Source organism: Martes martes (genome assembly GCF_963455335.1).
Source record: "Martes martes genome assembly, chromosome: 2".
Lineage (NCBI taxonomy): Eukaryota > Metazoa > Chordata > Mammalia > Carnivora > Mustelidae > Martes > Martes martes.
Window position 1 is genome coordinate 118,621,438 of NC_137889.1, and position 25,446 is coordinate 118,646,883.

Sequence of the window (25,446 nt, forward strand, 5' to 3'; positions counted from 1 at the left end):
AGAATGCTCCTGTCTTACATGTAACGGGTAGCAGTATTTTATTTGTGTCTTGATTTTTAATCCCGATACGGAATCATTATTACTTTACATACCAATGTGGTTTAGTTTTATACATGCTTAACAATTTCTTCACTTCTCATCCATTCTTATCTGACTTTGAGAGGATCTGATGATGGTAAATTCTGTTTTTATTGGATTGAAAATGACTTTATTTCTCATTTGTTATTAAATGAAAGTCTAGAAATCCAATTAGATGTATAACAGACTCTATTTTTCATGTCTCTTAACCATTTCCATCTCTTTGTATTGTGCCATATGTAATTTCCTTAGATTTAGTTGATCAATTATCTTCAGGTACGAATAACCTGTTAAGAGTTTCATTTGAGTTTTTAATTTATATTTTAAACTTTTGTAAATTATTTGATTCTTTTTGATTATGCTTAATTTTTGATAAAATCTTATTTTTTACTCATGTTTGCTTATATATATTTCAAAATATTCTGGACATTTGTATAATTTGCCTCATCTGATAAATCATTATCTTAAGTTTTTTGGAAATTTAATTCTGCTATTTGTGGTTTCTCCTGTCTCCTGCTCATGGCTCTTGTTTCCTTGGGTGTTTTTGGAATTTGGAATCATGGGCTCATGTTTGGTGGTCTTTATCTGTTGAAATTCTGTGACCCCTAGGTTGAGGGTAAGTCCCTCCAGACAGCATTTGTGTTTGCTTCTGCCAGGCATTCTGGGATGCTATCAATCAAAGACCATTTTAAGTTTATTTCTTGCCTTAGGGTTTTCTGGTCAGAGAAGCATTTTAAGTCTGAACTCTAAACATACTTGAGGGAAAGACTGTGGTTACAAACTCTAAGGAGAACTCTTTCTCTAGCCAGTAATTACTCTGAGACAATTAAATGTACAAAGCACCTCCATTTGCCAAGGTAGATTATTTCCAGCTCCTGATTTCATTTTGAGTATCATTTTTCTAGGGTCCCAGCACTGTGGTGGGATGTGGTTCCATCTTCCCCTATAACCTAAGCCCAGACCTTGCTTCCTTTTCCATCACCATTAAAAACCTAAACTTGAGTTTACAAATACTGGCAAACACCCCGAAGGTGTTCTCATTCTCAACCTCACCTTATCACTCTGGCATCTGGCTGCAGTTTGCTTTGTTGGATCCTGGGAATTACTGTTACCTCTCCGCCCCCCTGCCACAAGTTCAGATATTTGCTATTTGCTTTAATATATCCAGCAAGGATAGGTGTTTTGTATAGGGTCTCTATATTTTAAACGACTGTTCAAAGTTAACAGAAAAATACTACATTTTCTTGGCAGTCCAAAAAATATATTTACTGCTTTTTTCATATAGTCTAAATCAACACAATCTCTTTTCATATATTGCATGGTTTATGGTGCCTATTATTTCTTCAAATATTGCCCAGGGGTTTTTGTTTTGTTTTTGTTTTTTTTAAGAAAAACTTGAAAATGTAACTGTAAGTATTTAAATCAGAAATTTCCTGGAGTTCCTGGGACTTGTTATATCCAAACATTTTACTTAAACTTATATTTTAAAAACATATAAAGATATATCAATATGATGTATATGAAAAGAAAAAAAGGAAAGCTCTTCTCCCTACCCACAATTTACCCACAGAACAAGATCTTGTAAAGAAGTAAGAGGCACATCACTGTGGCAACTGCAATGACAGGTAAGTATCTGTCAGAAAACAATCCAAGAGGAGGGGAGGAGTCAAGATGGCGGAGAAGTAGCAGACTGATATGACATCAGGTAGCAGGAGATCGCTAGATAGCTTAATCTAACCATGGCGAACACCTACAAATCCAACGGGAAATCGAAGAGAAGAAGAGCAACAATTTTAGAAACAGAAAATCGATCACTTTCTGAAAGGTAGGACCTGCGGAGAAGTGAATCTAAAGCAATGGGAAGAGAGACTGCGGGGGGAGGGGTCGGCTCCCGGCAAGCGGCGGAGCAATGGAGCACTAAATCAGGACTTTAAAAGTCTGCTCCACGGAGGGACATTGCTCCAGAGGCTAAACCGGGGGGAAGCCCACGCGGGGTCAGCATAACCCCAGGTCCCGCGGGGTCACAGAAGGATCGGGGGTGTCTGAGTGCCGCAGAGCTCGCAGGAATTAGAGCGGGGAAGCTGGCTACAGCTACAAAGCCGGGGAGTGACCTCTCAGCCCGGGGTTACCTTGAGCCAGTCGCAGGCTGGGTGGGCTCGGAGCGTGGCCAAAGGCCACGGAGACGGAAGTGACCGGGCGCTTTTCTCCAAGTGCCAGAATTGAATGCTTTCCTCCAGGTGCGACCGGAGACCAGGGAGGCAGGGGCGGTTGGGCGCTTTTCTCTGAGGGCGCACTGAGGAGCTGGACCCCAAGCTCTCAGCTCCTTCCGGCCAGAGGTTGGGAGGCCGCCATTCTTCATTCCCGTCCTCCGGAACTCTATGGAAAGCGCTCAGGGAACAAAAGCTCCCAAAAGCAAACCCAAGCGGATTACTTAGCCTGGCCTCTGGCAAGGGTGGTGCAATTCTGCCTGCGGCAAAGACACTTGAGAATCACTACAACAGGCCCTTCCCCTAGAAGATCAACAAGAAACTCAGCCAAGACCAACTTCACTCACCAAGAACAGCAGAATTCCAGAGGAGGAGAAAGCAAATCTTATCTGGACAAAATGACAAGCCGGAAAAACTCACCACAAAAAAAAGGACAAGACGCAGTACCGAAGGCTGGGGACCTAATCAATATGGACATTGGTAATATGACAGATCTAGAGTTCAGAATGACGATTCTCAAGGTTCTAGTCGGGCTCAAAAAAGGCATAGAAGATATTAGAGAAACCCTCTCCGGAGAGATAAAAGCCCTTTCTGGAGAAATAAAAGAACTAAAATCTAACCAAGTTGAAATTTAAAAAGCCATTAATGAGGTGCAATCAAAAATGGAAGCTGTTACTGCTAGGATAAATGAGGCAGAAGAAAGAATTAGTGACATAGAAGACCAAATGACAGAGAATAAAGAAGCTGAGTAAAAGAGAGACAAACAAATACTGGACCACGAGGAGAGAATTCGAGAGATAAGCGACACCATAAGACAACACAACATTAGAATAATTGGGATTCCAGAAGAAGAAGAAAGAGAGAGGGGAGCAGAAGGTATATTGGAGACAATTATTGGAGAGAATTTCCCTAATATGGCAAAGGGAACAAACATCAAAATCCAGGAGATGCTAAGAATGCCCCTCAAAATCAATAAAAATAGGTCCACACCCTGTCACCTAATAGTAAAATTTATAAGTCTTAGCGACAAAGAGAAAATCCTAAAGCAGCCTGGGAAAAGAAGTCTGTAACACACAAGGGTAAAAACATTAGATTGGCAGCGGACCTATCCACAGAGACCTGGCAGGCCAGAAAGAACTGGCATGTTATATATTCAGAGCACTAAACGAGAAAAACATGCAGTCAAGAATACTATATCCAGCTAGGCTATCATTGAAAATAGAAGGAGAGATAAAGAGCTTCCAGGACAAACAAAAGCTGAAAGAATTTGCAAACACCAAACGAGCTCTATAGGAAATATTGAAAGGAGTCCTCTAAGCAAAGAGAGACCCTAAAAGTAGTAGATCAGAAAGAAACAGAGACAATATACAGTAACAGTCACCTTACAGGCAATACAATGGCACTAAATTCATCTCTCTCAATAGTTACCCTGAATGTTAATGGGCTAAATGCCCCGATCAAAAGACACAGGGTATCAGAATGGATAAAAAAAACTAAACCCATCGATATGCTGCCTATGAGAAACTCATTTTAGATCTGAAGACACCTCCAGATTTAAAGTGAGGGGGTGGAAAACAATGTACCATGCTAATGGACATCAGAAGAAAGCTGGGGTGGCAATCCTTATATCAGCTCAATTAGATTTTAAGCCAAAGACTATAATAAGAGATGACGAAGGACACTATATCATACTCAAAGGGTCTGTCCAACAAGAAGACCTAACAATCTTAAATATCTATGCCCGTAATCTGGGAGCAGCCAACTATATAAACCAATTAATAACAAAATCAAAGAAATACATCGACGGTAATACAATAGCAGCAGGGGACTTTAACACTCCCCTCACTGAAATGGACAGATCATCTAAGCAAAAGATCAACAAGGAAATAAAGGTCTTAAATGACACACTGGACCAGATGGACATCACAGATATATTCAGAACATTCCATCCCAAAGCAACAGAATATACATTCTTCTCTAGTGCACATGGAACATTCTCCAGAATAGACCACATCCTGGGTCATAAATCAGGTCTCAATCGGTACCAAAAGATCGAGATCATTCCCTGCATATTTTCAGACCACAATGCTCTGAAGCTCGAACTCAATCACAAGAGGAAATTTGGAAAGAACGCAAATACATGGAGACTAAAGAGCATCCTTCTAAAAAATGAATGGGTCAACCAGGAAATTAAAGAAGAATTGAAAAAATTCATGGAAATAAATGATAATGAAAACACAACGGTTCAAAATCTGTGGGACACAACAAAGGCAGTCCTGAGAGGAAAATATATAGCAGTACAAGCTTTTCTCAAGAAACAAGAAAGGTCTCTACACAACCTAACCCTACACCTAAAGGAGCTGGAGAAAGAACAACAAAGAAAGCCTAAACCCAGCAGAAGAAGAGAAATCATGAAGATCAGAGCAGAAATCAATGAAATAGAAACTAAAAAAACAATAGAACAAATCAACGAAACTAGGAGCTGGTTCTTTGAAAGAATTAATAAGATTGACAACCCCTGGCCAGACTTCTCAAAAAGAAAAGAGAAAGGACTCAAATTAATAAAATCATGAATGAAACAGGAGAGATCACAACCAACACCAAAGAAATACAAACAATTATAAGAACATACTATGAGCAACTCTACGCCAACAAATTTGACAATCTGGAAGAAATGGATACATTTCTAGAGACATATAAACTACCACAACTGAACCAGGAAGAGATAGAAAACCTGAACAGACCCATAACCAGTAAGGAGATTGAAACAGTCATCAAAAATCTCCAAACAAACAAAAGCCCAGGACCAGACGGCTTCCCAGGGGAATTCTACCAAACATTTAAAGAAGAATTAATTCCTATGCTCCTGAAACTGTTCCAAAAAATAGAAATGGAAGGAAAACTTCCAAACTCATTTTATGAGGCCAGCATCACCTTGATCCCAAAACCAGACAAGGATCCCATCAAAAAAGAGAATTACAGACCAATATCCTTGATGAACACAGATGCGAAAATTCTCACCAAAATACTGGCCAATAGGATCCAACAGTACATTAAAAGGATTATTCACCACGACCAAGTGGGATTTATTCCAGGGCTGCAAGGTTGGTTCAACATCCGCAAATCCATCAATGTGATACAATACATTAATAAAAGAAAGAGTAAGAACCATATGAGACTCTCAATAGATGCTGAAAAAGCATTTGACAAAGTGCAGCATCCCTTCCTGATTAAAACTCTTCAAAGTGTAGGCATAGAGGACACATACCTCAATATTATCAAAGCCATCTATGAAAAACCCATTGCAGATATCATTCTCAATGGAGAAAAACTGAAAGCTTTTCCGCTAAGGTCAGGAACACGGCAAGGATGTCCGTTATCACCACTGCGTTCAACATAGTACTAGAAGTCCTAGCCTCAGCAATCAGACAACGAAAAGAAATTAAAGGCATCCAAATTGGCAAAGAAGAAGTCAAACTATCATTCTTTGCAGATGGTATGATACTATATGTGGAAAACCCAAAAGGCTCCACTCCAAAACTGCTAGGACTTGTACAGGAATTCAGTAAAGTGTCAGGATATAAAATCAATGCACAGAAATCAGTTGCATTTCTTTACACTAACAACAAGACAGAAGAAAGAGAAATTGAGGAGTCAGTCCCATTTACAATCGCACCCAAAACCATAAGATACCTAGGGATAAACCTAACCAAAGAGGCAAAGAATCTGTACTCAGAAAACTATAAAATACTCATGAAAGAAATTGAGGAAAACACAAAGAAATGGTAAAATGTTCCTTGCTCCTGGATTGGAAGAACAAATATTGTGAAAATGTCTATGCTACCTTAAGCAATCTACACATTTAATGCAATCCCTATCAAAATCCCATCCATTTTTTCAAAGAAATAGAATAAATAATCCTAAAATTTATATGGAACCAGAAAAGACCTCGAATAGCGAAAGGAATATTGAAAAAAAAAAAGCCAAAGTCGGTGGCATCACAATTCCAGACTTCAAACTCTATTACAAAGCTGTCATCATCAAGACAGTATGGTACTGGCACAAAAACAGACATATAGATCAATGGAACAGAATAGAGAGCCCAGAAATAGACCCTCCACTCTATGGTCAACTAATCTTCGACAAAGCAGGAAGGAATGTCCAATGGAAAAAAGATAGCCTCTTCAACAAATGGTGCTGGGAAAACTGGACAGCCACACGCAGAAAAATGAAATTAGACTATTTCCTTACACCACACACAAAAATAGACTCAAAATGGATGAAGGACCTCAATGTGAGAAAGGAGTCCATCAAAATCCTTGAGTAGAACGCAGGCAGCAACCTCTTTGACCTCAACCGCAGCAATTTCTTCCTAGGAACATCGCCAAAGGCAACAGAAGCAAGGGCAAAGATGAACTATTGGGATTTCATCAAGATCAAAAGCTTTTGCACAGCAAAGGAAACAGTTAACAAAACCAAAAGACAACTGACAGAATGGGAGAAGATATTCGCAAACGACATACCAGATAAAGGGCTAGTATCCAAAATCTATAAAGAGCTTAGCAAACACAACACCGAAAGAACAAATAATCCAATCAAGAAATGGGCAGAGGACATGAACAGACATTTCTGCAAAGAAGACATCCAGGTGGCCAACAAACACATGAAAAAATGCTTCACATCACTCGGCATCAGGGAAATACAAATCAAAACCACAATGAGATAGCACCTCACACCAGTCAGAATGGCTAAAATGAACAAGTCAAGAAATGACAGGTGCTGGCGAGGATGCAGAGAGAGGGGAACCCTCCTACACTGCTGGTGGGAATGCAAGCTGGTGCAACCACTCTGGAAAACAGTGTGGAGGTTCCTCAAAAAACTGAAAATAGAGCTACCCTATGACCCAGCGATTGCACTACTGGGTATATATCCTAAAGATACAAACGTGGTGCTCCGAAGGGGCACGTGCACCTGAATGTTTATGGCAGCAATGTCCACAATAGCCAAACTATGGAAAGAACCTAGATGTCCATCAACAGATGAATGGATAAAGAAGATGTGGTATATATACACAATGGAATACTATGCAGCCATAAAAAGAAATGAAATCTTGCCATTTGTGACGACGTGGATGGAACTAGAGGGTATTATGCTTAGCGAAATAAGTCAATCGGAGAAAGACAACTATCGTATGATCTCTTTGATATGAGGAAGTGGAGATGCAATGTGGGGGGGTTGGGGGTAGGTAGGAAAAGAAAAAAATGAAAGAAGATGGGATTGGGAGGGAGACAAACCATAAAAGACTCAATCTCAAAAAACAGACTGAGGGTTGCTGGGGGGAGGGGGGACTGGAGAGGGTGGTGGGGATATGGACATTGGGGAGGGTATGTGCTATGATGAGTGCTGTGAAATGTGTAAACCTGGCGATTCACAGACCTGTACCCCTGGGGATAAAAATACATTATATGTTTATTAAAATAAATTCATTAATTAAAAAAAAAAGAAAGAAAAAAAAAAGAAAACAATCTCAGACAGGACCAATTATCGGGATGACATCCTAAGAGAGTGATGGGAAGTTTCCAGGAGAAAAAGGCAGTGAGAAACAAGGTCTGAGCATCACTGATTAAGAACATTCTTCTCATTCATTCCTAAATTTCCTCTTAGCAGGTACTGTGTGGGTAAGCACCCTACAGTGCCCCATGGGTACTGAGAAATGTTCCAAGTCAGCATATGGAGATTTTGACAAGACAAGGGTTTTGCAGTTATCATGAGTTTTCAAAAACTCAAATATGTATTATACATTGGCTCGGATTGAATAAGTAACATTTTACACACACACACACACACACTCACCCCCTCATATATTAGTATTTTTCAAATTGGTCTTTGTCAAATAATCACTGTTGATTATTTTAATACACTTTATTTACAAATGCCACTGAAATTATATTACCTTCACTTATTCATTTTCACCTATAAAAGAACAATCATGTGTTTCTATGTGTGCGTTAGCAGGGAGGTGGGGCTGAAATTGATAATGTTAGGTTCCTCCAAGTAAAAAAAAATTGAGAATTATAGTTGGAAAAGGGACCCATTTGATGAAGTAGTTCTGGGTCTGCCTGCATTCACTCTTTTCTACCAGGAACCATTTGAAACCAAAGATTCCCTGGGATTTTGTCCTAAGATTATTAGCTCACAAAGGACTTTGTAATCACACTTCTACGTCAGTCTAGAAAGAAAGGTTCTCTGAGTCCTTAGGCCATAGCAAGTATAGTAGGAAGAACCCATGATCGCCTTTCATATGTCTGTCCATCTCTTTTATCCCCAAGTCTTAAACAATCTATAGTTTTCCTGAAGATAGTGCAAGGAAGGTTATAATTCCCTGACAGATTTGGTGAGAATGCCATGTACTGCTTCTTGGAAAGAACTTTAATGCCCACCCTTGAAAAGATTCCTTTTTTTTTTTTTTTAAAGATTTTACTTATTTATTTAGAGAGATAGATAGCATGTGTGCCTGCAAGTGTGTGAGAGCAAGTGGGAGGAGGGGCAGAGGGAGAGAAAATCACAAGCAGACTCTGTGCTGAGCATTTGAACCTGATGTAGGGCTCAGTCCCACGAACCTGACATCATGACCTGAGCTGAAATCAAGAGTCAGACACTTAACCAACTAAGCCACTCAGGCATTCCTGAAAAGATTCCAATTTACAGAGAATGGTACCAAAGCAAGTATGAGGGAATTCCTGACCCAGTAACCAGCATTTATACCAAAGGCAGAGCCAGATGATCACAGATCACTCATCTCAAATTTAAGAAAACCAAATGAACAGAAATAGGAAGGAAAAAAAAAGTGCATTTTATTTTTCAGAAAAAAAGAAGCAAAACAAAACCCTCATCCCCCTTCTTTATTAATTTCTTCCCAATTATTCCTAGTCTGCCATATGAAAGAGATACCACCTCTCCTATGGTAAACGTAGTTGGGCACAGAGAGTAAGCTGAGTGGTACAAAGACACCTAAACCTGTTCTTCCTCTCTTTCTCTCTGGGAATTGTGAAAAAAATCTATGTCACCTCTAGAGCATTCCTAAGTATTCCTACCCCTAACTTCTCAGTCCAGAAGAATCCACGCTTGTGTGCAAGGAAGGAAGAGAACTTCAGTCTCTAATCTTCGCTGTCTGCCCTTACTATAAGGTTCACTGAGGATGACAGGGACTAGACAGCTACGTAGTGGTTGATGCAGCAAGAGACCATGTGACATAGGAAGCTTAAGAGATCTTTGAGTTCTTATTGTCAGGTTAGGCAGCAGAGGTAAGGCTGAGGTACCTGCCACTTTCCCAAGTACACACTGTTCCACAATCTACAGGCTGGTGTGGCTGAAGTGTTTAAGCAAGTTCGGATACCAATGCACTTCCAAAGGCCCCATCGCTCCTCCCCCACGAAGAACCCATACACTAGCAGCATTTTAACATTAACCATCTCCTAACTCCACTAATTCTCTTCCTCCATCTCTCCCTCCATTACAAAAATCTTTAATATGGGTACAAAATCTGATTCAATAAAATATCATGGAAATTATAACACTGTTTCTGGGGGGAATATGTAGTATAAATTACACATTTTAACTCATTAGCTGGATTTAACCAGAGACAAAATGATTAGGTCCTTGATTAGTTCTGTTTCTGAATGATTACACAGTTTAACTGACAAATAGCTGTCCTTTGTCATCATAACTGGGGAATCATTACTAAACGGAGGCAATCTATTTGTCAGTTAAACTGTGTAATCTGTCAAAAGCAGAATTAATCAGTAGTCTAATCAGTTCTCTTTAATCAAACAGCATTTGGCAGAATTCATTCAGAAGGTAAGATTTATAGAGCTCTACATCTTGTACATTGTTATGTAGCTAATAATAAGTCCTATTTTTGTATTGCTAATGACCGTCTATGTAAAAAAATAACTTCAAATGCTATCTTTTTTCCCAACATGAACTGAATTAATAAATCTCAGAACCATTTTAGAAACAAAGTCACATTTAAGAAATCTTGGAGGGATCTGAATGTTGAAGTTCTTTAAAATAGTAATTTATTGGAGGCTTCCTCTTAGTTTAGCTAAGGATCGCTTGCCAGGAGATAAAGAAGCATGCCCCCCACTACAGACTAACAAAGATAAGGATGGGTCATGGGTAGATTATCTGCATGCCACAGGTAGGCATTGTGACTATTACCTTGATTGTTTTATGTTAGGCCCAATCAAATAGAAACAGAAAATATAACAAGTGAGCTTTTCCCCTTGTAGTCAAAGGTCAGGTAAATGGTGTAAGGAAGTCATAGAACGATGGTTAATAAATGTTCTTTCGTGACCCTGGTGGCCTGACTCCAATGATTGAGAAATAAAAATTAGTAAGCAATTAAAACAGGCCAACGAGTAAGGACGGCGAAGACTGGCAGAGCCTGTGGTATTCTGAACATACATAAACACAGTTGGCTTATGACAGGGTTCAACCTATGAGCAAAACACTGGCTTCTTGGTTGTTATATAGTATGTGGGTATACTTGATGGACAAACCTTTCCCCTATTTGTCTTGCTCAAAGCTATACTTAGGCCAGAGTGCCCACACTGTTGATGAAGTAACTTCCATGTGAGCAACCTGAACATCAAATACAATCTGAGAGAAGAAACTCATCGAAGAGGAATCAGATGTGGAAATAAGTCTCTTTGTCTCTCTCTCTCTCACACACACACACACATACACACAAGTATATTAGGATATAAAAGTTATCTTTTGTTCCAAATTAACTTCATTTGATTATCTTTTCTAGACTAAATATTTCCAGCTATTAATATTTCCCCTATCAGAGTTCAGAAAAATGATGTCTTCTGTCAGATGATTATTTCTCATTTCTAAATTTAAAAGAAAATCTTAAAAACCTCATGACAGAGGAATTTGGCATAAATTTCTTAAATATGAAATTTCTAAGTAAACAAAAATTTTATATATCCCTAGTTCCCCATTTTCTCAGCTGCTGCAGCAGTGGCTGACTTTCTCCTGTTGGGCACATTACAAACCCTGGCAGAGATGAAGTGGACAACTTTGACTAAATGTAAAAGCATCATATTTTTATAACATTTGGGACAAAATCATTTAACTGTCAAACTCTTCAATCTGCAAAAGGCCTCGCTAATTTCCAAAGCAGAATGTAGAGACTCTCATGTAAGGGCAGGTCACATACAAACAGCCTTAGACTCTTGTCAGCCTGGTAAGACCCATTTGCCAAATCTTCCTTAGGCAAGGCACAGACAGCCTAAGTCCTCCACAGTGGTCTAGAGCAGGATTTCTCAACCTCAGTACCACTGATACTTAGGGTAAGATAATGCTTTGTGTTAGGGAGCTGTCTTGTGTACCCACTAGATGTCAGTAGCAAATACCTCTCCCCTCCAAATTTATTCCCCAATTGTGCCAACTCAAAATATCTCCAGATGTTGTAAAATGTCCTTTCAAAGGCAAAATCACAGAAGTGCCATACAGAAGAGTACTTCCTGAGTTATCTGCAGTGAAAGATTGTACTTCTCTCAGTGTGTTGCTGACTGATACTGTGGCAAAGTAGGATGAAAATGAATTACTAAAAAAATGATCATGCACTTGGATGTGCAACAATGCCAAAATGTTACAAAAGTCCTTAGTACTTCCTCACAATTTCTGTACCTATCTCATCACGGGTCAGAAACAAAGAGTTTGTGGGCTGGTACCAGTCTTCAAGCCACATGTTGGCTAGCATGGGTCTAGACCAAAAATGTCTGATCACAGATCCCCATGATTCAGTTGTATCATCTTCTAAGTGAACAAATTATGTCATACACCTTATACAAAAGATAACTACCGAAAGAATTACATCTAAATCTTGGATTAAATGTCATTTTAGTATTATATATACAAATTCTAAATTCTATGGTTGGGGTAGTGGAGAGGTTATAAATGGGAAAAAAAAATGTTTGTTGTATCTGAGTGAGGCTCCATGTTGATTTACTCTCCTATTCTCTCTGTTTCTGTGGGTTTAAATATTTCCTTACAAAAAGTTAAAGGAAACTACAAAAAGTTGCTTTCATTTTATTATAAAACTTAAAACATCATCATTCTCCCTCTGCTTCAAAGATCTTGTGTGGGTTTTTTTTTTTTTTTTTTTAAGGGAAACTGTTTCTGGTATCACAAAGATGGATCCTGTAAACATTTAATCATCTCAGAAGTCAGAAACGCTCGGGGCACCTGGGTGGCTCAGTGGGTTAAAGCCTCTGCCTTCGGCTCAGGTCATGATCTCAGGGTCCTGGGATCGAGCCCCGTATCGGGCTCTCTGCTCAGCGGGGAGCCTGATTCCCCCCACTCTCTCTGCCTGCCTCTCTGCCTACTTGTGATCTCTGTCTGTCAAATAAATAAATAAGATCTTTAAAAAAAAAAAAAAAAAAGAAACGCTCAGAAATGCGTGCTCAGAGAAGACCAGTGCTCCAAGGCCCGGTCCCACTGCCAGCCACAGAAACACATTCTCGCAAGTAGATTCCTGACACCCAGCTCCTCTCCCCCCAGGCCCGCACACCCGTGCTCTTCATTCAGATTCCTGTCCAGAGGAGGGGGTCTCTTGTGCTCTTGTCTAGTTGGCTCAGCATCGTACCTTACGTGGTATTACACACGAAAGGTCCTCCAAGAAAAATAAATGAGAGCTCCAGGCATCAAGCGTCCTGCGGTGGCCCTGACACGGACCAGAGGTCAGCCTGGACACCTGCTCTTGAGGGTGGCAGAAACTGTGAAGCCCATGCTGATATTTCCAGATTTTTCTGCTTTACTAGGAGCCAGCTAATTCTCTTGGTAAGACTGGTTTTGTGACCAAAAGAGGACTACTCAATTCCATAAAACATCCAGTTCACGACAGAGCCGCAGGTGGAATCAGGGGAAACTTCACGAGAGCGGCCCCACGGGCTGCTATTACACACAGCTGAAGGGACAGATCTACGGCCCGCAGGGCGGCTGCCATATATCTAACAGCTCCCCTTAATGGCCCTGTTTCTGGAAGTTCATGTGCCACCAGCTGCACACAATCAAAATGCACCGAGTTTCCCTCTAACGAGCAGCCTTGCCTAGAGAACTTCTTTTACAGATGTTTATAGCTTTCGTGGCTTTTTATTCACCATCTTATTTTTATAGCTGGTGTGATCTTTCAACATATGACAAAACATACCCATGGCCTAGTAAACAATGCACCTAGAAACTGTAACTCTTCGGGAAGCCTACAGAAAGCTAGGGGAATATTTAAAGCAGGTTTCTACATAACACATCCATAATTGGTTTTGCATTGGAGCTAATGGAAAACACACTTCCTATAAACTAGGAAAATGACTGCACAATTCACATACAGAAAACTAAAAATAAGCACAGTAAATAGAATATAATTCTTATATTAAAGCGTTGTATACAAACTTTAAATAGAAACAAGACGGCACTCAGTCCCTTTTTAACACACTCTTGAGGCCTAAAGAATAATGTATATAAGTTAAATAGCTAGAAAAAGTTCTTTATCACTTGCACGGAGGTGACAGAAGAGCTTGTCTGGCATCAAGCAAGCAAAGAAGCATAAACCAGCTCAGAAACCTTGTTTTCCTGGGGCTGCACTGGTGACTCAGACTGGTCATCTGGAATAATGAGGCAAATGGACCTAACTACATTTCTCCCTCGTATTCTCCCAGTCTCTGGCCTGTGGACTGTGGTTGCCTGCACACCTCAATCATCCAGGGAATCTTTTTAAAAACGCTGATGCCCGGGCTCCAGTCTCAGAGTGCCTGACTTAGCTCATCCGGGGCCTTTTTTAAAGCTCCTGAGGTGCTTCTAATGGGCAACCAGAAGTGAGAACTTCCAACTAGATCCACCGTCCTCTCAAGTAATAATGATACTACTATGAATAAATACAACAGCAGCAACAATAATCCTGTTTCCCCTCCTCTTCCTATGGTTCTCTCCTACCAAGGCACTACCATGTATGTTAACAGAATGTCTATTTCATGTTGGCTGGTAAAGCGCTAGGAACTTCTAAGCATCTTTTTTTCCATTAAACTGTTAAGCAATGCCACAGATTTGGCACAGTTATTCTCACTTGCAGATGAAGGAGTATTAGTTTTAAAATATGACCAAGGTTACATGATCGGGTAGGGAGGGCAAAACTCAAATTACGGCATGCTTACTTCAGCACCAATGTCTGTAGTGACCTCGTCTTGCGGCTTCCTCCCCATCAAACCCCTTCCTCCAGGTCAAGCACTGCGGAAGAGGCTCCCAAGCCCAGACAAGAGAAAGAATCTTGATAAGGCTGAGCTGCCTGCATGTGGAATCACGTGGGAGCTTCCAAAAATGTTGATGCCTGGGGCCCACCCCTGCAGAGAGTGTGATTTCACTGCTCAGAGGTGTGGCCTGAGCTTTGTCATTTTTAGAGGATCAGAGGTGACTCTAATGTGGACTCACGTTTGGAACAGCTGGGCTAAGAGAGTGATGGTAATTCCATTTCCTTTTCAGTGATGGGATGCGTTTAGATCGGAGCAGGTCAAGCCACTGTGGTTCCTGAGCAGAGGAAGTAAGTTAATGGGGGATTCTGGAAAAGGCTCTTTGGCCTCTTGAAGCTGACCAGGTGCGGATGTGAAGCGTGGGCTGCTGCAGCCACAAGATAGCAGGAGAGGAGCTGGCCGAGGACGGCAGGAGATGATAGAACCTGAGCCACTGAAGACCTGTGGAGCCACCATCTTCACCAACCAGGAGGCGGCCCTGCCTCTGAATTCTTGTTATGTGACTTACTAAATCTCTTTATCATCTAAGACCTTTTCAGTGGGGCTTTTGGTTGCTTCGGAATGAAAGTATTCTACCATTTCTTTCTTCCTCATCATCGTGCCATATTCCAAAAGCCCTAGTGACACCGAAACTTCTTGCTCAGACTGAAGTACAATGCTGCAACAGTAAATCAAAAACTCAAAGTCAGTGGCTGGCTATTAAAAATGACCATGCACAACCTAGTTTAAGAGCCCCAGCTCTAAAGATGGGAGTGAGCGTTCTTTTGGACAGCAGCACTTATCTGATACACATGAAGAAAGTTAGAAAGGAGCTGAAAATATATTTGCTGATAAGAAGTCTGAGAACAATGTGAGATTTGGGCATTGTAAAGGATGTTCTTTGTAGTCCTTGAAAGAAAAGGAATGCTGGTTAAGTGAAAGAGTGTTGTTATTTAAATTATCTAAAGGGAAGAGACTCCTTTCCCTGCATAATAACTATTTAGATTTTTTTCTCAAAGATCTTACAAAAGAAGACTAATCATATGAACACAAAAATTTTATAATAAGGAAAAAGTTATTCTCATTGATCTTACAAAATTATAAATGAAACTCTGAAATATAAATGCAAATTATAACTAAAATATGAGAATATATTAGGGAAAGAAGTAGACGTGAGTAGAAGGGAAATAAATATAAAAATATAAAAGATATATGGAAAAGATAAATGTGTATGTGCATCTATATTTCTATCTATATGTTTTGATAAATATACATATAGTGTCCAAAAATACTGAGTTTCATATAACAATCAGAAATGAAGCCAATCAGTGGTGCCAGGGTGGCTCAGTCAGTTAAGCATCTGTCTTTGGCTCAGGTCATGATCCAGGAGTCCCCGGATCAGGATGGAGCTGGGAATGAAGCTCCCTGCTCAGTGGGGAGTCTGTTTCTCCCTCTGCCCCTCACCCTGCTCGTGTTCCCTCTCTCTCAAATAAATAAATAAAATCCTAAAAAAAAGAAAAGAAAAAGAAAAGAAGTCAGTCCTGACGAGACAAATTGTTAGAGCTGTGAGAACATAGGACGCTAATGTGACTGCCTTATTAGATGTTATGTATTGTCTTCAACACTTTTGTGTGTTGTATCCTAAAAATTTGCTAATGAAAATCAAAGTAAGTCTTAGAGATTTGAAACAGCCTCAATTTTTTGGGGGGGTGGGGGGGGGGAGATGTTCTAGGTTGTTTCATTTACCTATGGGATATTTCTGAGAAATTTGGTCTCAAGACACAATAATGCACCACCAAAGGCAAACTTAGGAAAAACAAATATTAATTACTTCCTTTAAAAAACATCCTTTTCTATATTTAGACTAGTAGCTTAAGCCTACCTACCCGTTAATTTAAATGTTTCTAGCTCTATTTACAAGTGATCTGATAGCAATCAGAATAACCCCCATGATTAGATGGTGGTATAATTGAGGGTAAATTCATCAGCAAAAGTCTCTGTTGTGTACTGAGCCAGACACTGTGTTAGGAACTGTGGGGGACACAAGCTTTGAGACACCATCCTTATTCTCAAGAAGACTCTAAGAGATTTGCAAAGGGCAGAGGCAGTAGATGGAGTCGAGGTTTACTTGTCCACCAACCTTCGATTTTTGTGGCTACACAATTTGAAATATAATATGCAGCAAATACCAAATATCCCTGTCAATTAAGGGGCCATAATACAGTGGTACGGGCTACAAAGAAAAATGTGAAATGAGAACACAATATAGTCACAGACTCTCACATTTAAGAAGCAGATCCAATTAGTCCACAGAGAAGTGATTTAATTCAACTTGCCTACTTCCAAAAATAACAAGCATGCTTTCTGACTTATGTGATGGTGGCAAGTGTAATCCATCTTTGGACAAAACTACAAACTTTATTCAGAGGTCTACAGGAGAAAGGAATTATGTAAATGCAAAACCCTAGAAAAGGGATATCTAATTCTAAAGGAATAACATACTTATCCCATTACACAACTTTGAAAATAATAAGAACACAGCAGAAAGGTGCCATCACACATGCAACTAATTCGCCCATGGCCAACGGAGCATTCATTTCAGCCAAGTTTATGTCAACAGGTGAAACACAACCATCAAGGCACAGGCAGAAGTCAGAGGAAATCATATCATCAATATAAATTACATTTCTGAATCAACACACTCCGCAGATGGCAGCGAGCTGGTAGCATAAACCCACCCCTTCAAACCTCAAAAATTTTGAAAAAAAACAGTGTCTATTTGCACAGGTGAGGATTCCAAGGCTGTCCTGGCAAAGATCTTGCTAGATTTGAATGTGCTCAAGTCATACAATATTTTTTTATTTTTTTTTAAAGATTTTATTTATTAATTTGACAGAGATCACAAGTAGGCAGAGAGGCAGGCAGAGAGAGAGGGGGAAGCAGGCTCTCTGCTGAGCAGAGAGCCCGATGTGGGGCTCGATCCCAGGACCCTGAGATCATGACCTGAGCCGAAGGCAGAGGCTTAATCCACTGAGCCACCCAGGCGCCCCAAGTCATACAATATTTTGACAAAAAGTCAATCAGTCTATAAGGTTAGGAAGAGAGAGAGAGGGAAAGAAAGGGGGAAAGAAAGGAGAGAAAGAGAAAGGAGGGAAGGAGGGAAGGAGAGAGGAAGGAGAGGAAAGAAAGATAGAAAAGAGAGAGGGAGGGTGGAAGAAGAGAAGGGAGGAAGGTGGAAAGGAAGGAAGGAAGAAAGGGAGAGAGAACAGGATTATTATAATAAATGGGAATATTTTTGTTTCCCAAATTTAAGTATCATAAACATTTTTAACCCAAAGGCAACCACAGAACATTATTTTTACTCATAAAATTAGCATCTTCACTCTTTCCCCTTTTCATCTGAATGGTTTTGTTCTGCAGGTAAATTTGAGCTCAGTCTTCTTTCACAAATGGGTAAGTATCTTGTGAAAAGTTTTTGTAATCTCTGGCGGTACTACACAGACTCCACAGGCTGATATATACTTCCTACCTTTTGCAATATACCATTCTTACCCCCAAAACAAAATGACCTACCATCACCAACAGTAACCAGTAACAAATCTGATTTTGCCTCTTTTTTTTTTTTTTTTTTTTTTTAAGATAATGGTGACTTCACTCACCAGCTTCTGATTGTCTGGGGTTTGGTATGTTCCTTGAGAAGAGACTTCTCATTAGTTTATTTTAAGAACTCTGACTAGTATGACCAACTGTCCCCATTTACCCGGGATGAGCTGGGTTTCAGCCCTGGAAGCCCCACACCTGAAGAATCTCCTCAGTGTGGCAGAGTGCAAGACGATGACAAGTCGGTTTCTACATTAAACATCACCACTGCCTGCCTTTAGGAATAACGGCCAGTTGTAACAGCCCATTTACACACCATTGAGGGACTGTAGGAATCATCCTGACAGATGTGCTCCGCTGTCACTTGATAGGACAATACACTATGATTCTGTAACACAAGGCCTGCCTACACTCCTCCTTGATCTGTCTCCTGCTCTCTTACTCCAGGTACAAACAGTCAGTCTGTCACCTCATTGGCAGGATGAACTCAGCTACTCAGGACAAGCACTGACTGTCCCCGATGAGAAGAGTGGCTTTTCATCCCAGCTACCATAAGTTAAGATGCTGGAGGACGAAGGACAAAGGATGGCTGAGGAGTAAGAAGACCAGTACTTCCGGGGGAAGTGCCAAGTGTTTGATTGGACCAATCAAAACGCTTCCCCCCCACAAAAAAAGGTGGGTTTCGTTTTGTTTTTTTTTTTTTATTTTTTATTTATTTATTTTTTTGTTGTTTTATTTAAAGGAAGAACATTTTGACAGAGAGAGCTACTTATGAGCTGTCAGAGTTACTCAGAAATCATCCAACACATTCTCTCTCAGCACATATTAGGTAAAAGAAAAGACTGTATTGAGGCAATTTCCTTGTTTTTACTCAATTGCAAGGCACAGAGAGCCTAATAGAATTGCAGATCTCAATTCTGACCCATTCCTTTGCATACTAAGATGATCTTGTTTAATGTTTTCATTCTTTGTAACTGATCCTTGGTTTACATACACCAGTCCCCTCAGAGGATGCTAACATTTAAGAAAAGAATTGCCAGAACAATCTCTTAGAAATTTGTTCTCTCTTTTTATCCTTGCAGTGGCATTCGTTTTTCTACTGGTAGCCAAATACCCTCTAAATCAAATCAATGTAAATGATACATTTGGTGGAAGATTCAAATACCATGATTTTTATCATGTGCACAAAGGAACTGAGCCACAAAGAGGCCCAAATCTCCAGAGAGAGGTCAGTGAGTGCACGGATTTCCTCTCAGATTAAGTACAGAACTGATCTCCAAAGACCTCTCCCCAAAGAGGGGTCAAAGAACATACACTGGTCATCTCAAGACACAAAAATGAGGGTGGGGATGGGCAGGAGGCCAGGCCTCTGGGGCTCCAGACTCAGGACTGCATGAAAAGGAACAGCCATTGAGCACGCGGCAGCCACAGCTCCAGCAACAGCTCTTAACAGGACACATGTTGAAGAACTAACTCATGTCCTGCCAATGGGGAAATATAAACAGAATTTAATATTTTGAAAATTCAAAATTTAGCCATTGAGTCATATATTACTTGGTGATAAACTGTCCCGCATGTTAAAGACTGTGCTGTCGATGGAATGTCATTTCTTTGGCAATGACTTGGTATGCTACTTACATGTCTAAAAACACATGTTAATTTTTGTTCCTTCACTTCTGTTGCCTCTACAAAGCCAAATATATATAATAGATCTGAAGCAGTCATGCACGTCACATTCCAGCAAAATGTTGCTTTTAATTTGTACTGGAGAGTAAACCAAGTATGTTCACTCCGTGAATAGGAGGAGCTGAAACAGCAGCCACATACATAACAAAGGTCTCTGTATATATGTGTATATACGTATAGTCATGCAGAGATCGATACATATAGATACGATGGATGTGATAATGACGAAGGTTTGAGTTAAATAGAATTAATTCAAATTAATTCAATGTAATGCATCTTGAGGCTACTCCTGGGAAAACCTCTAGAACCGTCCTCACTGATGTGCTGAGTTTTGGCGCTGGGATCCACCTGCGTCTGGCACGAATGCTCTGGGATGTTTGAGACCTGGAGTAAATCCAGGCTTTAGGGCTTTAAGGCTGGGCAGCGAGGCAATCAGGGAGCCTCAAGGTAGTTGTCAATCTCAAGGAGGTTCTCAAGCATCTGTCACTGTTTGGTAAGGCAGAAGGTACTTTCCACTCTGAAAGTACCACTGAAGGACCTCAGCCCATCCATTTTCTGGCATGATAACAATCAGTCCTTGGATGAGTGGCTTCTGTCACTCCCAACTTTAGCCTAGCTCATCCACTAACCCTGGAGAGAAGGGCTGCAGGTCTGATTACCAGCCTCCAGAATCTCCTGCCCATGACCTGCCTCACGATTTCCAGAACACCCAATCTCAAATCAGTAATCTATCCCATGCATCTGTTACAATCTGGCATCAAGACCACAAACAATGAGCACCATCATAATCATTGTAAAGCAGAGTTTTACAAAGAAAAAGAAAAACTTTAGAAAAAACAATACCTCTGATAGATCTTTCAAATGCAGATAAATTTTAAAAATAATAAAAAAGTACAAATAACATTTCATGACAAAAATTCATTGAAAAATTGCTCTTGATTTTGGTTCCTATTATTTATATTTATAATCTTGAACATATAATCATATAGGGAACTAAGTTGAAAAATATATATATATTTATATTTTATTTGTATATTTGTAAAATTATTAAAAGTCTATATTTATCTTCATATATTTAGAAAATTATAAACATTATATATATATATTTATATATTTATTTGACATATATTTGTTTTATGTAAAAGAATCAGAATATATATTCTGACTCCATGCAACAATGATTTCAGAGAACACTTACACTAGGAGTTTCCAAACATTCATAAAAAGAAAAAGACCAATTCATTTATTCTTTAAGTGAATTCTGTTTTTGTTTTATAAGCACATGACATCATAGAACTTGCTATAGTCCTTCTTTTGTAGAAACTCCTATCTTTTACTTTTCCAGCAAACACCACCCAGCCCACCTGCATATTCTGCCTTGTGTGGCCTTAGAATCATGGTATTAACTTTATTTTTGTTTGTTAACTAGTTGGCTGATCTGTTTTACTTTTTTAATGTTATTTTTAATTTAAATCCAGTTAATTAACATAGAATGTATTATTAGTTCCAGAGGTAGAGGTCAATGATTCATCAGTCTTACATAATACCCAGTGCCCACTACATCACATGCCCTCCTTAATGTCCATTGCTCAGTTACCCCATCTCTCCAGCCCCTCCCCTCCAGCAACCTTTGGTTTGCTTCCTAAGATTAAGAGTCTCTTATGGTTTGTCTCCCTCTCTGATTTCATCTTGTTTTATTTTTTCCTCTCTTCCCCTATGATCATTTGTCTTGTTTCTTAAATCCCACATAGGAGTGAAATTATATAATTGTCTTTCTCTGACTGACTTACTCTGCTTAGCATAATACCCTCTAGTTCCATTCTTGTCATTGCAAACGGCAAGAATTCATCTTTTTGATGGCTGAGTAGTATTCCATTGCATATACATATATACCACATCTCTTTTATGTATTCCTCTGTCAATGGGCATCTGAGCTCTTTCCATAGTTTAGCTATTGTGGACACTGCTGCTATAATAAACATTGGGGTGCGGGTGTCCTGTAACTTTTTTTTTTTAAGAGAGAGTTGGTACCTGCAGGGGTGATGGGGCAGACAGAGAGGGAGAGAATCTTAAGCAGGCCTCAAGCACAGTGTGGAGCCCAGTGTGGAGCCCGACACTGGGGCTCCATCTCATGATCCTGAGCTGAGATCATGACCTGGGCCCAAAATGAGAGTTGGATGCCTAACCAACTGAGCTACCCAGGCTCCCCCATGGCATTAACTTTTTAATATTCATACTTGAAGACTCTCTGGAAAGAAATGAAGTCACAAGAAAGGATAATATCTGCATTACAGATTTCCTAAAATGAGTAAACTAACTACAGAGAAAAAATACACAACAATAGAAAATACCCAAATCTATGGCCCCCAAAAAAGATAATTTAAAATTGAGAACTGAAGTTGAGATTAGGACTGATGGAAAATGGGATTTGGCAAGCAGCACACTTAAATATTCTTCAGGAGCAGCGTGGCTGAAGCCTGTCTACCAGCTATGACTCTCACACCCCAGAAGGAGATTTTCACTCTACTGAATCACAACTGATAGAGAGAATAAGGATTGAATCTGAAGCATAAAGACAAGAAAGAGATAGCCAGAGGTTTAATGCTTCTCAGGGAAAGCAGATTTTTACTTCAATATAAATATGGTTTGGTTCAGACTGTAATGATATATTCTGGGAACCACTAACTGCTTCATAGATTATAGTGAAAAATAAAGAAATCAAAGAATAACACCTCTTTTATGGAGAATAAGAGTATGTTATAGATATAACTAGGTTAAAGTTATGGATATAATAAAGTTATGGATATAACTACAATTTAAACTATAACCAGAATAAATGACCTCTATCCTAACGGCCCTTTGCTTCCTTCATGAATTTAAGAATAAATCTCACCCTAAAAACCTAGAATTACTGAAATCAAGGCTTTTAAAAAATATTCACAACCTCCTTAAGATGAAGGCAGTATGGCTGAGAGGCCCAATACGTCCCTCAAAACCATAATTCACTCAACCTGACCACTGGTCTTCATATCAACTTACCATATGTCCTACTGGGAGTCATTTCTGGCCTAGATGTATTTTCCTGGAGGAATATATCTAAAATAGTCTAAAATATTATGCCAAAAATCGACCCTCAAAGATCTGAAAGGTTCTTACATTGAAAATGCTGTTTTAATTTCCAATGATGCAGAGCAACTACAAATGAGGAATTTAGGTAAAATGTGAGGAGTAAATCTTCCACGTTGAAACTGCACTTATTAAGATGGATTACAAGGGGCATGAAACATCCCTCCCTGATGGCTTTCAAAGGATTAAGAATATTTTTTTACTGAAAACAGCTTGAAAAGTGCAAGTGAAGGGAAAATGCCTGTAGAGGTCATACTGGTACTGTGGAATAATTTTTGATGAGGAGTGTCCTTGTAAGAGTCCTCTTGGAACATCCTCACAGCACAAACCCTGGGGACTCTGCAATGCGGAAGGAGGAAAGGACAGCAGTGGACTTAAAAGGTACTTAGCAGTCACAAGTTGTTTTTGAACTGAATGAGAACTAGGCACCAGCTTTCTTGGGGTATTTGTAAAAGATGGGTTCATACAACTTGGAAGTTAATCCTTTAGAACATCTTGATAACTATATATTTATATATAGTTATATATATATATAGAGAGAGAGAGAGAGAGAAAGAGAAAGAATAAAGATTTTTAGTGATAAAGGCATCTAATTTTTAATCTTTGTGCTGCCCACTAGTCATATGACTGGACAAGTTACTTAATCTCTCTAAACCTTACTTCCCTCTTTGGAACATGAGATTTTTTACCTGTGTCACTGGATTTTGCTTAATGTCATGCTTGGCTCATAATAAGAATTCAATAGGGTATTTTATATATTACTAACCTGCTTTTTTCTATGTATTATTAAAATACACACATAAATAATGTAATTCAAAATTGAAAAAGGCACACAAATTATGAAAATATACCTGGGGTGATTTTATGAAGAAAGGAAATGTATGAACCTCGATACAGCATTGCTCTTGAAATCCATTAATGGAACCTTCATATAAATAGTCCTTTATTTCAAGATTCCTATGATACTTCAGTAATTAAAGTCCCTGAATAGAGTGCAAGATGAATATAAAATTCTGTTTCAGAGAGAAACTAGAATAGAAAATGTGTTACTTTTCTAAGAATAATGGCCCCATTTCTTTTAAAAATTAATTGTATATTGCCTATCTCAAAAACAAAGAAAAATTATCTTTATACACATCACACAGCATGTACTTTCCTTTAAATCCTGAAGTATATTATTAAAGTCTAAAGATAATATAGTGGTAGCAAGGCAGCAATCATCATTTAGCAGAAATGCTAAATATTTATAGAGTTTTCTTTTAGCTAAATCTGCAAACTGCCATACATATACTCTTTGTTGATACAGCACGTTCACAAAGGAACTGAGTAGATGTCTCTGAAATAACGACATTATTATTGCAAAGGGGCTGGCCAAGCCAGGGGGATAAAGTTTTTCTCTGACACCACTCTGCCCAGCCGGTACAGAAACAAGTTCAACTGGAGAGAGCAACCCCAAGATTATACGCCAGGTTTCCACTGAGGGCACCATGGGGAATGAAGAGACAGTTGTGTCCTATGTTTTGTTCTCACAGTAGGAATAGTAGTAACTACAGCTTTAACAACTGAGTTGCATTTTGTTAGTCTTAATATGAAAGATAGTTTTTGTATAAAAAAATCTGATACAAAAGATGAACAACATGTTAGTTTAGGGGATAGAGTTAACTGGAGGAAACACTTGTCTTTATTTCACAGTTTTGTATTTGTAAGCAGAAAACCTCTAGGATTCTTGCTTCTATTCTTCCTTCATTTCCTCACTGGGGGAAAAAAAAGCCTGTGTTGACTCATTACTGGCTATGGAATCAATCGTATTTTCCTGTCTCAGCACAGAAATCTCCTCGTGGTCTTGTGGAACTTGCCTAGTCCCCCACCTTATGCTCAGTTCTCTTCAACACACACCACGGGCTCCCCCACTGGGCTTCTCAACAACTCACAAAGCACAACTTCATGACTTTGCACACAGTGCTCCGTTGATTTGGCATGCCCTACCCCCAGTTCTGCTTCTTTCCTAAGAAAGCTCATACTCCTGTTTTCTGACCCAGTTCAGACTTCTTCAGTGAACTCTATCTGGTCTCCCTCGGGCAAAGTGAGCTGCTATATTTTGCACATTCCAACATTCCTCTTATACATGGATCCTCTCTCTGGAAGAAGATCCATTTAATAATGTGAGAGTCTGTCTCCCCACCAGGTATACAGAAAACTCTTGGTGGCTGAGAACAAGTTTTAGAAAGTGTGTCCCTTCACCACTAATGAAGACCTATTTAGAAAGTCCATTTTTACAGAAAAGATATATAAATACCAGGTTAGCTATAAAATTATAAAACATAAAATTACATTGTTGAATGAGTAAATGATATAAGCTCTAAAGAAAAAAGAAAGAAAAGGAAAACTAGGCTCTAAAACTGGAAAAAAAAAAAGAACAAATATAGTATAATTAATGTATCAGTAAAGTATGTCCATGG

General features: G+C 39.3%; 1 protein-coding gene across 1 annotated transcript in view; it reads right to left on the reverse strand.

Annotated features, from left to right (window-relative positions):
- PRDM5 (PR/SET domain 5) overlaps window positions 1-25,446 on the reverse strand; it is a 213,540-nt gene that overhangs the window by 11,042 nt on the left and 177,052 nt on the right. The window lies entirely within an intron of this gene.